General features: G+C 53.6%; 1 protein-coding gene across 2 annotated transcripts in view; it reads left to right on the top strand.

Moving 5' to 3' along the window:
- DPYSL5 (dihydropyrimidinase like 5) overlaps positions 1 to 13,363 on the top strand; it is a 124,273-nt gene that overhangs the window by 21,043 nt on the left and 89,867 nt on the right. The window lies entirely within an intron of this gene.

Below are 13,363 nucleotides of genomic sequence, written 5' to 3' on the forward strand. Positions count from 1 at the left end.
GCACCACTGAATAATGCCCCAGTTGGATGTCTGCCTGATGCTGCACCACTGAATGTCCCAGTTGGATGTCTGCCTGATGCTGCACCACTGAATGTCCCAGTGGGATGTCTGCCTGATGCTGCACCACTGAATAATGCCCCAGTTGGATGTCTGCCTGAGACAGCACCACTGAATAATGCCCCAGTTGGATGTCTGCCTGAGACAGCACCACTGAATAATGCCCCAGTTGGATGTCTGCCTGAGGCTGCACCACTGAATGTCCCAGTGGGATGTCTGCCTGATGCTGCACCACTGAATAATGCCCCAGCGGGATGTCTGCCTTAGGCTGCACCCCTGGGGCTGATCTAAGCATCATACCATTGTAACATGCACATAAACAGTACTGCTATACCACCATATCACACACATGCACACATTGGTATACACACATATCTTACACAAATTTATACGTACACATCACACTTTAAAAAAATGCCTATATACTCAATTATTACACTTATACATAATACACATACATAGACATATATGCACATTGTGTAGATACATTGCACAAACTTGCCTCCTCTTCATAGGACTCATTGCAGAAATGGAGTGGAGCCTTAGTGAGCAGAAGAAGGGTTGTGCCTTCTGCCTGACTGCTCTCTGTTCCGTCCTCCTGCCTGCTTTCTGCTCCCTCCTCCTGCCTGACTGCTCTCTGCTCCCTCCTCCTGCCTGACTGCTCTCTGCTCCCTCCTCCTGACTGCTCTCTGCTCCCTCCTCCTGCCTGACTGCTCTCTGCTCCCTCCTCCTGACTACTCTCTGCTCCGTCCTCCTGCCTGACTACTGACTGCTCCGTCCTGCCTGCTTTCTGCTCCCTCCTCCTGCCTGACTGCTCTCTGCTCCCTCCTCCTGACTGCTCTGCTCCCTCTTCCTGACTGCTCTCTGCTCCCTCCTCCTGACTGCTCTCTGCTCTCTCCTCCTGCCTGACTGCTCTCTGCTCCCTCCTCCTGACTACTCTCTGCTCCGTCCTCCTGCCTGACTACTGACTGCTCCTTCCTGCCTGCTTTCTGCTCCTCCTGCCTGACTGCTTTCTGCTCTCTCCTCCTGCAAGACTGTTCTCTGCTCTCTCCTCCTGCCTTCCTGTTCTCTGCTCCGTCCTCCTGCCTGCTTTCTGCTCCCTCCTCCTGCCTGAGTGCTCTCTGCTCCCTCCTCCTGAGTGCTCTCTGCTCCCTCCTCCTGAGTGCTCTCTGCTCCCTCCTCCTGAGTGCTCTCTGCTCCCTCCTCCTGACTGCTCTCTGCTCTCTCCTCCTGCCTGACTACTCTCTGCTCTCTCCTCCTGCCTGACTACTCTCTGCTCTCTCCTCCTGCCTGACTACTCTCTGCTCTCTCCTCCTGCCTGACTACTCTCTGCTCTCTCCTCCTGCCTGACTACTCTCTGCTCTCTCCTCCTGCCTGACTACTCTCTGCTCTCTCCTCCTGCCTGACTACTCTCTGCTCTCTCCTCCTGCCTGACTACTCTCTGCTCTCTCCTCCTGCCTGACTACTCTCTGCTCTCTCCTCCTGCCTGACTACTCTCTGCTCTCTCCTCCTGCCTGACTACTCTCTGCTCTCTCCTCCTGCCTGACTACTCTCTGCTCTCTCCTCCTGCCTGACTGCTCTCTGCTCTCTCCTCCTGCCTGACTGCTCTCTGCTCCCTCCTCCTGCCTGACTACTGACTGCTCCGTCCTGCCTGCTTTCTGCTCCCTCCTCCTGCCTGACTGCTCTCTGCTCCCTCCTCCTGAGTACTCTCTGCTCTCTCCTCCTGCATGACTGCTCTCTGCTCTCTCCTCCTGCCTGACTGCTCTCTGCTCCCTCCTCCTGACTACTCTCTGCTCCGTCCTCCTGCCTGACTACTGACTGCTCAGTCCTGCCTGCTTTCTGCTCCCTCCTCCTGCCTGACTGCTTTCTGCTCCCTCCTCCTGACTACTCTCTGCTCTCTCCTCCTGCAAGACTGTTCTCTGCTCACTCCTCCTGCAAGACTGCTCTCTGCTCCCTCCTCCTGACTGCTCTGCTCCCTCTTCCTGACTGCTCTCTGCTCCCTCCTCCTGACTGCTCTCTGCTCTCTCCTCCTGCCTGACTGCTCTCTGCTCCCTCCTACTGACTACTCTCTGCTCCGTCCTCCTGCCTGACTACTGACTGCTCCTTCCTGCCTGCTTTCTGCTCCTCCTGCCTGACTGCTTTCTGCTCTCTCCTCCTGCAAGACTGTTCTCTGCTCTCTCCTCCTGCCTTCCTGTTCTCTGCTCCGTCCTCCTGCCTGCTCTCTGCTCCCTCCTCCTGAGTGCTCTCTGCTCCCTCCTCCTGAGTGCTCTCTGCTCCCTCCTCCTGAGTGCTCTCTGCTCCCTCCTCCTGAGTGCTCTCTGCTCCCTCCTCCTGAGTGCTCTCTGCTCCCTCCTCCTGCCTGACTACTCTCTGCTCTCTCCTCCTGCCTGACTACTCTCTGCTCTCTCCTCCTGCCTGACTACTCTCTGCTCTCTCCTCCTGCCTGACTACTCTCTGCTCTCTCCTCCTGCCTGACTACTCTCTGCTCTCTCCTCCTGCCTGACTGCTCTCTGCTCTCCTCCTGCCTGACTGCTCTCTGCTCCCTCCTCCTGAGTACTCTCTGCTCTCTCCTCCTGCCTGACTGCTGACTGCTCTCTCCTCCTGCCTGACTGCTCTCTGCTCCGTCCTCCTGCCTGACTACTGACTGCTCCGTCCTGCCTGCTTTCTGCTCCCTCCTGCCTGACTGCTCTCTGCTCCCTCCTCCTGAGTACTCTCTGCTCCCTCCTCCTGAGTACTCTCTGCTCTGTCCTCCTGCCTGACTGCTTTCTGCTCCCTCCTGCCTGACTGCTCTCTGCTCCCTCCTCCTGAGTGCTCTCTGCTCTGTCCTCCTGCATGACTGCTCTCTGCTCTCTCCTCCTGCCTTCCTGTTCTCTGCTCCGTCCTCCTGCCTGCTTTCTGCTCCCTCCTCCTGCCTGACTGCTCTCTGCTCTCTCCTCCTGCCTGACTGCTCTCTGCTCTCTCCTCCTGCCTGACTGCTCTCTGCTCCCTCCTCCTGAGTACTCTCTGCTCTCTCCTCCTGCCTGACTGCTCTCTGCTCTCTACTCCTGCCTGACTGCTCTCTGCTCTCTACTCCTGCCTGACTGCTCTCTGCTCTCTACTCCTGCCTGACTGCTCTCTGCTCTCTACTCCTGCCTGACTGCTCTCTGCTCTCTACTCCTGCCTGACTGCTCTCTGCTCTCTACTCCTGCCTGACTGCTCTCTGCTCTCTCCTCCTGCCTGACTGCTCTCTGCTCCCTCCTCCTGACTACTCTCTGCTCCGTCCTGCCTGCTTTCTGCTCCCTCCTGCCTGACTGCTCTCTGCTCCCTCCTCCTGAGTACTCTCTGCTCTCTCCTCCTGCATGACTGCTCTCTGCTCTCTCCTCCTGCCTTCCTGTTCTCTGCTCCGTCCTCCTGCCTGCTTTCTGCTCTCTCCTCCTGCCTGACTACTCTCTGCTCTCTCCTCCTGCCTGACTACTCTCTGCTCTCTCCTCCTGCCTGACTACTCTCTCCTCTCTCCTCCTGCCTGACTACTCTCTGCTCTCTCCTCCTGCCTTCCTGCTCCCTCCTCCTGCCTGACTACTCTCTGCTCCCTCCTCCTGCCTGACTACTCTCTGCTCTCTCCTCCTGCCTGACTACTCTCTGCTCTTTCCTCCTGACTGCTCTCTGCTCTCTCCTCCTGCCTTCCTGCTCTCTGCTCCCTCCTCCTGCCTGACTGCTCTCTGCTCCCAGGCTGACTATGGTTAGAGGATCTGGCATCAAGTTATTCATGTTGCACTGGATTCACGATGTAATAGTCGCTGCAGAGAGGAATAAAACATTTTGTTATTTTATTTTTTTTATTTCACCTCTCCCTTGTGGAGAAATTGAGAAAATATTTGGCCACTAATGAATTAATTTTAGTTAATTCCTGTGGGAGCATCAACAGATGGTTTTTACTGGGGGCGTGTACATCATTCCCCCAATAACAAGCATGCAGCAAGACTCAAAGAAAAGAACGACATACCCCCCATAGCTCAGAGCAGGCGACTCCTATGTGTCTTGACATCGCATCTCACACAGGAATAACTTGCTACATATTCTCCCCCTCTAGAATGCTGTTGCCTAATTATGATTGGTCAGCGTCATACAGAGGTAATAAGTACACACCCCACTGAAAACTGCCTGATAAAGCCCACTGGGACATAAAGGAAGTTAACTCATTAGCTACCAAATACTTTGATTATATTTTGTGTCCTGTTCAACATAAAAAAAATATGAACGGGTCCTCTTTAAGCGACGTTCTGTGTCCTCACTAGCACTTTGAAGCTTTTCCTGGGAGTTGCCCTTTAAATTACCTTGCTTTCAGAGTGTTGGTGCAATACTGACTACCCGAAGATCATGTGGCACTCAGACAAGTCCCTGAGAGGAGCACCACTGGCGTGAGGCCTCGGTGCCTGGGGCATTGCTGACCCCCTGTTGCACCATTTCTAGTTGATGAATTATTTCTTCTTTATGCGGGGGGAGGGGCGCAGTGTTCGCCTTTCTCTGCAGCAATGCAAAGGTTAAATCGGAATAGTCTTCTGAATGAGCCGTGACTTTGAGACTTGACTGTGTGGATGAAACCGGGAGAGAATGTTAGAAAAGCGAGAGATGAGAGGCAGCTCTGAGAGTGTCGAGTCTCAGACATCACAGACGACCGCGCCAGACACATCTATATGAATAATTCACACATACGGGGGGAGACGGCGCTGACAGGCGGCTCCTCGTGTTTACCAAGCATCGACAAGACCTCTAATTAAGTAGCCAGATGAGCGATCAGACTGGCCAGAGACGCAAGAGGTCTCCGTACAGCAGAGGTTGCAACTGGCCCAATTCAGAGGACAAAAGTCCTGAGTGCTGGCGATAGAGCGGCCGCACGTCCTGAGTGCTGGCGATAGAGCCAGGACTGTGGAGTCGGTAAGCCAAACCTCCGACTCCGACTCCAACTCCCCAATTTCCATGACACTGACTCCACCAAAATGGGCTCAGACTCCATGACTCTGACTCCACAGTACTGGATAGAGCGGCCGCGGGTCATAAGCGCAGCCGTGTAATCCCAGGTATCGTATATAGAGGGGACGGCCGTGTAATCCCAGGTATCGTATATAGAGGGGACGGCCGTGTAATCCCAGGTATCGTATATAGAGGGACGGTCGTGTAATCCCAGGTATCGTGTATAGAGGGGACGGCCGTGTAATCCCAGGTATCGTATATAGAGGGGACGGCCGTGTAATCCCAGGTATCGTATATGGAGGGGACGGCCGTGTAATCCCAGGTATCGTATATAGAGGGACGGTCGTGTAATCCCAGGTATCGTGTATAGAGGGGACGGCCGTGTAATCCCAGGTATCGTATATAGAGGGGACGGCCGTGTAATCCCAGGTATCGTGTATAGAGGGGACGGCCGTGTAATCCCAGGTATCGTATATAGAGGGGACGGCCGTGTAATCCCAGGTATCGTATATAGAGGGACGGTCGTGTAATCCCAGGTATCGTGTATAGAGGGGACGGCCGTGTAATCCCAGGTATCGTATATAGAGGGGACGGCCGTGTAATCCCAGGTATCGTATATGGAGGGGACGGCCGTGTAATCCCAGGTATCGTATATGGAGGGGACGGCCGTGTAATCCCAGGTATCGTATATAGAGGGTCGGCCGTGTAATCCCAGGTATCGTATATAGAGGGGACGGCCGTGTAATCCCAGGTATCGTAGATAGAGGGGACGGCCGTGTAATCCCAGGTGTCGTATATAGAGGGGACGGCCGTGTAATCCCAGGTATCGTATATAGAGGGACGGTCGTGTAATCCCAGGTATCGTATATAGAGGGTCGGCCGTGTAATCCCAGGTATCGTATATAGAGGGGACGGCCGTGTAATCCCAGGTATCGTAGATAGAGGGGACGGCCGTGTAATCCCAGGTGTCGTATATAGAGGGGACGGCCGTGTAATCCCAGGTATCGTAGATAGAGGGGACGGCCGTGTAATCCCAGGTGTCGTATATAGAGGGGACGGCCGTGTAATCCCAGGTATCGTATATAGAGGGACGGTCGTGTAATCCCAGGTATCGTGTATAGAGGGGACGGCCGTGTAATCCCAGGTATCGTATATAGAGGGGACGGCCGTGTAATCCCAGGTATCGTAGATAGAGGGGACGGCCGTGTAATCCCAGGTGTCGTATATAGAGGGGACGGCTGTGTAATCCCAGGTGTCGTATATAGAGGGGACGGCCGTGTAATCCCAGGTATCGTGTATAGAGGGGACGGCCGTGTAATCCCAGGTATCGTGTATAGAGGGGACGGCCGTGTAATCCCAGGTATCGTATATAGAGGGGACGGCCGTGTAATCCCAGGTATCGTGTATAGAGGGGACGGCCGTGTAATCCCAGGTATCGTATATAGAGGGGACGGCCGTGTAATCCCAGGTATCGTATATAGAGGGGACGGCCGTTTAATCCCAGGTATCGTAAATAGAGGGGACGGCCGTTTAATCCCAGGTATCATATGTAGAGGGGACGGCCGTGTAATCCCAGGTATCATATGTAGAGGGGACGGCCGTGTAATCCCAGGTATCGTATATAGAGGGGACGGCCGTGTAATCCCAGGTATCGTATATAGAGGGGACGGCCGTGTAATCCCAGGTATCGTATATAGAGGGGACGGCCGTGTAATCCCAGGTATCGTATATAGAGGGGACGGCCGTGTAATCCCAGGTATCGTATATAGAGGGGACGGCCGTGTAATCCCAGGTATCGTATATAGAGGGGACGGCCGTGTAATCCCAGGTATCGTATATAGAGGGGACGGCCGTGTAATCCCAGGTATCGTATATAGAGGGGACGGCCGTGTAATCCCAGGTATCGTATATAGAGGGGACGGCCGTGTAATCCCTGGTATCTTATGTAGAGGTGACGGTCGTGTAATTCCAGGTATCTGGGGTGATTGAGGAATGTCTGATATTTCCTATATTCCCCACCATCCCGTGTGTAGCATTTTCCCGGTGGTCACTTACATATCGGCAGCGTTTCTTTCTCTGCATGGTTCTCCCCTCGTGTTATTAAAGATTTAACTTCTGCCTGAAGAATTCGCTGACCCCTCAGTGACCTGACCCCCAAAGCACAGAAGTTGTGACCCTGGAGCCGGGGCGCTCGGTGTTGGCCCCTCCATGCAGCCATCATGAACTGTTAATCCTCCCATTAGTTAATAAAGCTTCCTGAGGTGGCCGAGGATTAGTGGATGCGGGGGTGGGGTAGTGGTCACAGCTGCTCTGTCCTCAGTATATCTGTATACAGGTACTGGATGATGCTCGGAGCTATACGGAGAGTACTGTATATCCGTTATCTGAGTACACTCAGTAGATATAAAAAATCTACACACCCCTGATAAAATGTCAGGTTTTTCTCATGTAAAAAAAAAAAAAATCTCACAAAGAAGAATCATTTCAGAACTTTTTCCCCCTTTTAATGTCGCAATAATCTGTACAAATCCATTTTGAAACAAAATGAAATCCCTGTGAGGGAAAATAAAATTAGCAAAACTACAATAATGTGGTTGCATAATTGGGGATGTGGTTGTTCTCAGAATCAGCCGATCCCTCGTGTTACATAGTAGATAGCGCTCGGCCGCCGTCATTTACAGCAATTCTGATTAGCCCCAGAGAAAGTGTCGCTGTTCTAGGATTCTCCTGACATTTTCTGGTCTGTAAACAGCTGACAACACAGCAAAGGATCTCAGTGTGGAAAGTTATCAGTCAGGAGACAAAAACATTTCCCAGGCATTGGATCTACCTTGCAGCATCGTGAAGACATCATCAAAAAGTGACTTACCTTGGCACCACAGAGACATTACTAAAAAATGGACGACCCTCAAAAATTGATGAAAAGATGAGAAGAAAATTGGTCTAGGAGTTGACAAGTGCCGACAGCAACATTAAAGGAGCTGCAGGAATTTCTCACAGATATTAGTTGTATGCTTCTTGTTAATACAATCTACCACATTCTTAATATGTCCGGCCTGTGGGGTCAGAGGGAATGACAGAGCGTTTTTTTTTTTTTTTTACAAAGAAAAACATCCAAGTCTGCTGATGCCAAAACCTTCATTAATTCTACCAGAAACCTGTGAGGATCATGTGCTGTCAGATGAGACAAAGGACAAACTTTTTGGACATAATTCCGCAAGCTGAAAAACCAACGCTACTCATCACCAGAAGATCACCATCCCCACAGTGAGGCATAGTGGGGGCATTATTGTGTTTTTTGGTGGTGTTTTTTGGCAGCTGGATCTGGGGCTTTAGTCATGGAGGAGGGAATTATGGACACTACAAATATCAGTCAAAACCTACTGGCCTCTGCTAAAAAGCTGAAGATAAATCTTCACTTTCAGCATGACAATGAGCCTAAGAGACCTCCAAATCGCCAAAAAAAAAAAACAGCGTTGCCAGAAGAAGATGGAAGTTCTTGAATGTCCGAGCCCAGACTTGAACTCAATGGGCAATCTGTGGTGACCTGAAGAGGGCGCTGTACAAAGGTGCTGCCCCCACAAGCTGACAGATGTGGAGCTGCTGCAATTAGGAGCCGGCAAAGATCGCCATTTCTAGATGTGCTGCGCTGATAGACCCCGACCCAAAAAGACTGCACGCTGCCAGAAATTCAGCAAAGTATTATTGTAAGGGTGTGCAGATTTATGCAACCACATTATTTTGCTTCTTTATTTCAGTTTGTTTCCACTATGGCTTTGTACAGATTATGGGTGATATTGAAGATGGAAAAAGTTCTGAAATGGTTCTTGGTGGGATTTATTAACATGACCAAGGCCTTTTATCAGGGATGTGTAGACTTTTTTTTTATACCCAGTGCACGTCTTCCCTTGATACTCAGTGCTGTACGGGGAGGATATCCATCGTCTGCACACATCTCCTGTATTGTGGATACCACAGATTTCGCTCCGCTCCGTTTGACTCCCGCCGGTCATTCTCTTATATGGGGATCACTCATCCCACTGAAGATTTGGGCTGATGCTTGCCATGAATTTATTGTTCCCCCTCATCACTCCCCCTCCTGTACAGACATTTAGGGGGTCTCATATGGATGGGGCCTGGTCGGTGTCTATGGAAACCAGAGGCCTCCAGGGAACCCGGCCCTTTGTCCTAAAATAAAAGGGATGGTAATTCTTTTCTGTGGAGTCTCCAGATTAAATATTCCCATCTCATCCCCTCTTGCTGGATTGTCGTGTCAGGGATAGATGTAGCAGATATTACATGACGGGAGCGTTGCCGTCTCCGGCTCACACGTCCTCACCCCCTCACACAATGGACCTCATATGTGGGACCACAGGGTCCTAACCTGTGAAGATCATCAATCTGTCGCCCGTTATCAGGATTTACTGCCCATACCGGGAGCGGGATGGTGCGAACGAGCTGGTGGTACAGAAAGCAAGATGGAGAGGGTGAGCGCAGTCATATAGGGAGCGAGATGGAGAGGGTGAGCGCAGTCATATAGGGAGCGAGATGGAGAGGGTGAGCGCAGTCATATAGGGAGCGAGATGGAGAGGGTGAGCGCAGTCATATAGGGAGCGAGATGGAGAGGGTGAGCGGAGTCCTATAGGGAGCGAAATGGAGAGGGTGAGCGCAGTCATATAGGGAGCGATATGGAGAGGGTGAGCGCAGTCATATAGGGAGCGATATGGAGAGGGTGAGCGGAGTCCTATAGGGAGCGAGATGGAGAGGGTGAGCGCAGTCATATAGGGAGCAAGATGGAGAGGGAGAGCGGAGTCCTATAGGGAGCGAGATGGAGAGGGTGAGCGCAGTCATATAGGGAGCGATATGGAGAGGGTGAGCGCAGTCATAGGGAGCGATATGGAGAGGGTGAGCGGAGTCCTATAGGGAGCGAGATGGAGAGGGTGAGCGCAGTCATATAGGGAGCGAGATGGAGAGGGAGAGCGGAGTCCTATAGGGAGCGAGATGGAGAGGGTGAGCGCAGTCATATAGGGAGCGATATGGAGAGGGTGAGCGGAGTCCTATAGGGAGCGATATGGAGAGGGTGAGCGCAGTCATATAGGGAGCGATATGGAGAGGGTGAGCGCAGTCATATAGGGAGCGATATGGAGAGGGTGAGCGGAGTCCTATAGGGAGCGATATGGAGAGGGTGAGCGCAGTCATATAGGGAGCGAGATGGAGAGGGAGAGCGGAGTCCTATAGGGAGCGAGATGGAGAGGGAGAGCGGAGTCCTATAGGGAGCGAGATGGAGAGGGTGAGCGCAGTCATATAGGGAGCGATATGGAGAGGGTGAGCGCAGTCATATAGGGAGCGAGATGGAGAGGGAGAGCGGAGTCCTATAGGGAGCGAGATGGAGAGGGTGAGCGCAGTCATATAGGGAGCGATATGGAGAGGGTGAGCGGAGTCCTATAGGGAGCGAGATGGAGAGGGTGAGCGCAGTCATATAGGGAGTGAGATGGAGAGGGTGAGCGCAGTCATATAGGGAGCGAGATGGAGAGGGTGAGCGCAGTCATATAGGGAGCGAGATGGAGAGGGTGAGCGCAGTCATATAGGGTGCGAGATGGAGAGGGTGAGCGCAGTCATATAGGGTGCGAGATGGAGAGGGTGAGCGCAGTCATATAGGGAGCGAGATGGAGAGGGTGAGCGCAGTCATATAGGGAGCGAGATGGAGAGGGTGAGCGCAGTCATATAGGGAGCGAGATGGAGAGGGTGAGCGCAGTCATATAGGGAGCGAGATGGAGAGGGTGAGCGCAGTCATATAGGGAGCGAGATGGAGAGGGTGAGCGCAGTCATATAGGGAGCGAGATGGAGAGGGTGAGCGCAGTCATATAGGGAGCGAGATGGAGAGGGTGAGCGCAGTCATATAGGGAGCGAGATGGAGAGGGTGAGCGCAGTCATATAGGGAGCGAGATGGAGAGGGTGAGCGCAGTCCTATACGGAGCGAGATGGAGAGGGTGAGCGCAGTCCTATAGAGAGCGAGATGGAGAGGGTGAGCGCAGTCCTATAGGGAGCGAGATGGAGAGGGTGGGCGCAGTCATATAGGGAGCGAGATGGAGAGGGTGAGCGCAGTCATATAGGGAGCGAGATGGAGAGGGTGAGCGCAGTCATATAGGGAGCGAGATGGAGAGGGTGAGCGCAGTCATATAGGGAGCGAGATGGAGAGGGTGAGCGCAGTCATATAGGGAGCGAGATGGAGAGGGTGAGCGCAGTCATATAGGGAGCGAGATGGAGAGGGTGAGCGCAGTCATATAGGGAACGAGATGGAGAGGGTGAGCGCAGTCATATAGGGAGCGAGATGGAGAGGGTGAGCGCAGTCATTTAGGGAGTGAGATGGAGAGGGTGAGCGCAGTCATATAGGGAGCGGGATGGAGAGGGTGAGCGCAGTCATATAGGGAGTGAGATGGAGAGGGTGAGCGCAGTCATATACGGAGCGGGATGGAGAGGGTGAGCGCAGTCATATAGGGAGCGAGATGGAGAGGGTGAGCGGAGTCCTATAGGGAGCGAGATGGAGAGGATGAGCGCAGTCCTATACGGAGCGAGATGGAGAGGGTGAGCGCAGTCATATAGGGAGCGGGTGAGCGCAGTCATATAGGGAGCGGGATGGAGAGGGTGAGCGCAGTCATATAGGGAGCGAGATGGAGAGGGTGAGCGCAGTCATATAGGGAGCGAGATGGAGAGGGTGAGCGCAGTCATATAGGGAGCGAGATGGAGAGGGTGAGCGCAGTCATATAGGGAGCGGGATGGAGAGGGTGAGCGCAGTCATATAGGGAGCGGGATGGAGAGGGTGAGCGCAGTCATATAGGGAGCGGGATGAAGAGGGTGAGCGCAGTCATATAGGGAGCGAGATGGAGAGGGTGAGCGCAGTCATATAGGGAGCGGGATGGAGAGGGTGAGCGCAGTCATATAGGGAGCGGGATGGAGAGGGTGAGCGCAGTCATATAGGGAGCGAGATGGAGAGGGTGAGCGCAGTCATATAGGGAGCGAGATGGAGAGGGAGAGCCCTTCGTACCGGGATGGATGGAAAGGGTGAGCCGGACATACTGGGACGGAGAGGGTGAGCCGGACATACGGGGAGCGGGATGGAGCGGGTGAGCCGGACGTACCGGGAGCGGGATGGAGCGGGTGAGCCGGACGTACCGGGAGCTGGATGGAGCGGGTGAGCCGGACGTACCGGGAGCTGGATGGAGCGGGTGAGCCGGACGTACCGGGAGCGAGACGGAGAGGGTGAGCCGGACGTACCGGGAGCGGGATGGAGCGGGTGAGCCGGACATACCGGGAGCGAGACTGAGAGGGTGAGCCGGACGTACCGGGATCGGGGCGGAGAGGGTGAGCCAGACATACCGGGAGTGGGGCGGAGAGGGTGAGCTGGTGGTACAGAAAGCAGGATGGAGAGGGTGAGCGGAGTTCTATAGGGAGCTTGATGGAGAGGGTGAGCGGGTTTGAAAGGGTGAGCAGCACATACAGAGAGCAGAATGGAGAAGGTGAGCCGGGCATACAGGGAGCGGAATCAAGAGAGCTAGAGGAATGTGGATGTAGACTGTGAGCTGGACACATCAGTAGCGGGATGGCGAAGGTGAAGCTGGATGGACCAAGAGCGGGATGGAGAGTGTGAGCCTGACATACCGGGAGAAGGATGGTGAGGGTGAGCCGGAAGGACCAGGAACGGGATGGCGAGGGTGAAGCCAGATAGACCAGGAGTGGGATGGCGAAGGTGAACCTGGATGGACCAAGAGCGGGATGGAGAGTGTGAGCCGGACATACCGGGAGAAGGATGGTGAGGGTGAGCCGGAAGGACCAGGAACGGGATGGTGATGGTGAGGCTAGATGGACCAAGAGTGGGATGATGAGGAAGCTCCGGCACAGCTCCATTCCCGGGCAGGACGGCTCCTTTGTTACTGGATGTAATAGTGGCCACTACATGTATGACGTCTAATGGTGCTGAGCCACGGTTCTCCTTTGCTGGAGGGTGAGATACAGGGTCGCTATGTAGAAACTGGAGAACACCGGAGTATTCCGTTCAGTTCAGAACAAGGGACAGCTCCTGTTCTGTGACTGAGGGTCTCTGTGGGTGGTCCCAGCCTCTGGCCCTCCAGCTGTTCTGACACTTTAGCTCACTGTGTCTCCAGGCTGCTGAGGGAATTCTGATGTTCTGCAGCTTTGGATGTGACTAGGGTATAACACATGATTGATAGCCGTGATCCCCCACAGGAAGCATGGAGGAGGCATGTAGAGGGGCATTGTCTGCAGGGGCCCCTTTCTCTGTACACCACTGTCGTTTCTGTCTGTTTCCATGAGTTGTTATCTGCTCCTCTGTTCAGTG

This window comes from Dendrobates tinctorius, unplaced genomic scaffold, assembly GCF_039654945.1.
Source record: "Dendrobates tinctorius isolate UK_male_01 unplaced genomic scaffold, ASM3965494v1 ptg000332l, whole genome shotgun sequence".
Lineage (NCBI taxonomy): Eukaryota > Metazoa > Chordata > Amphibia > Anura > Dendrobatidae > Dendrobates > Dendrobates tinctorius.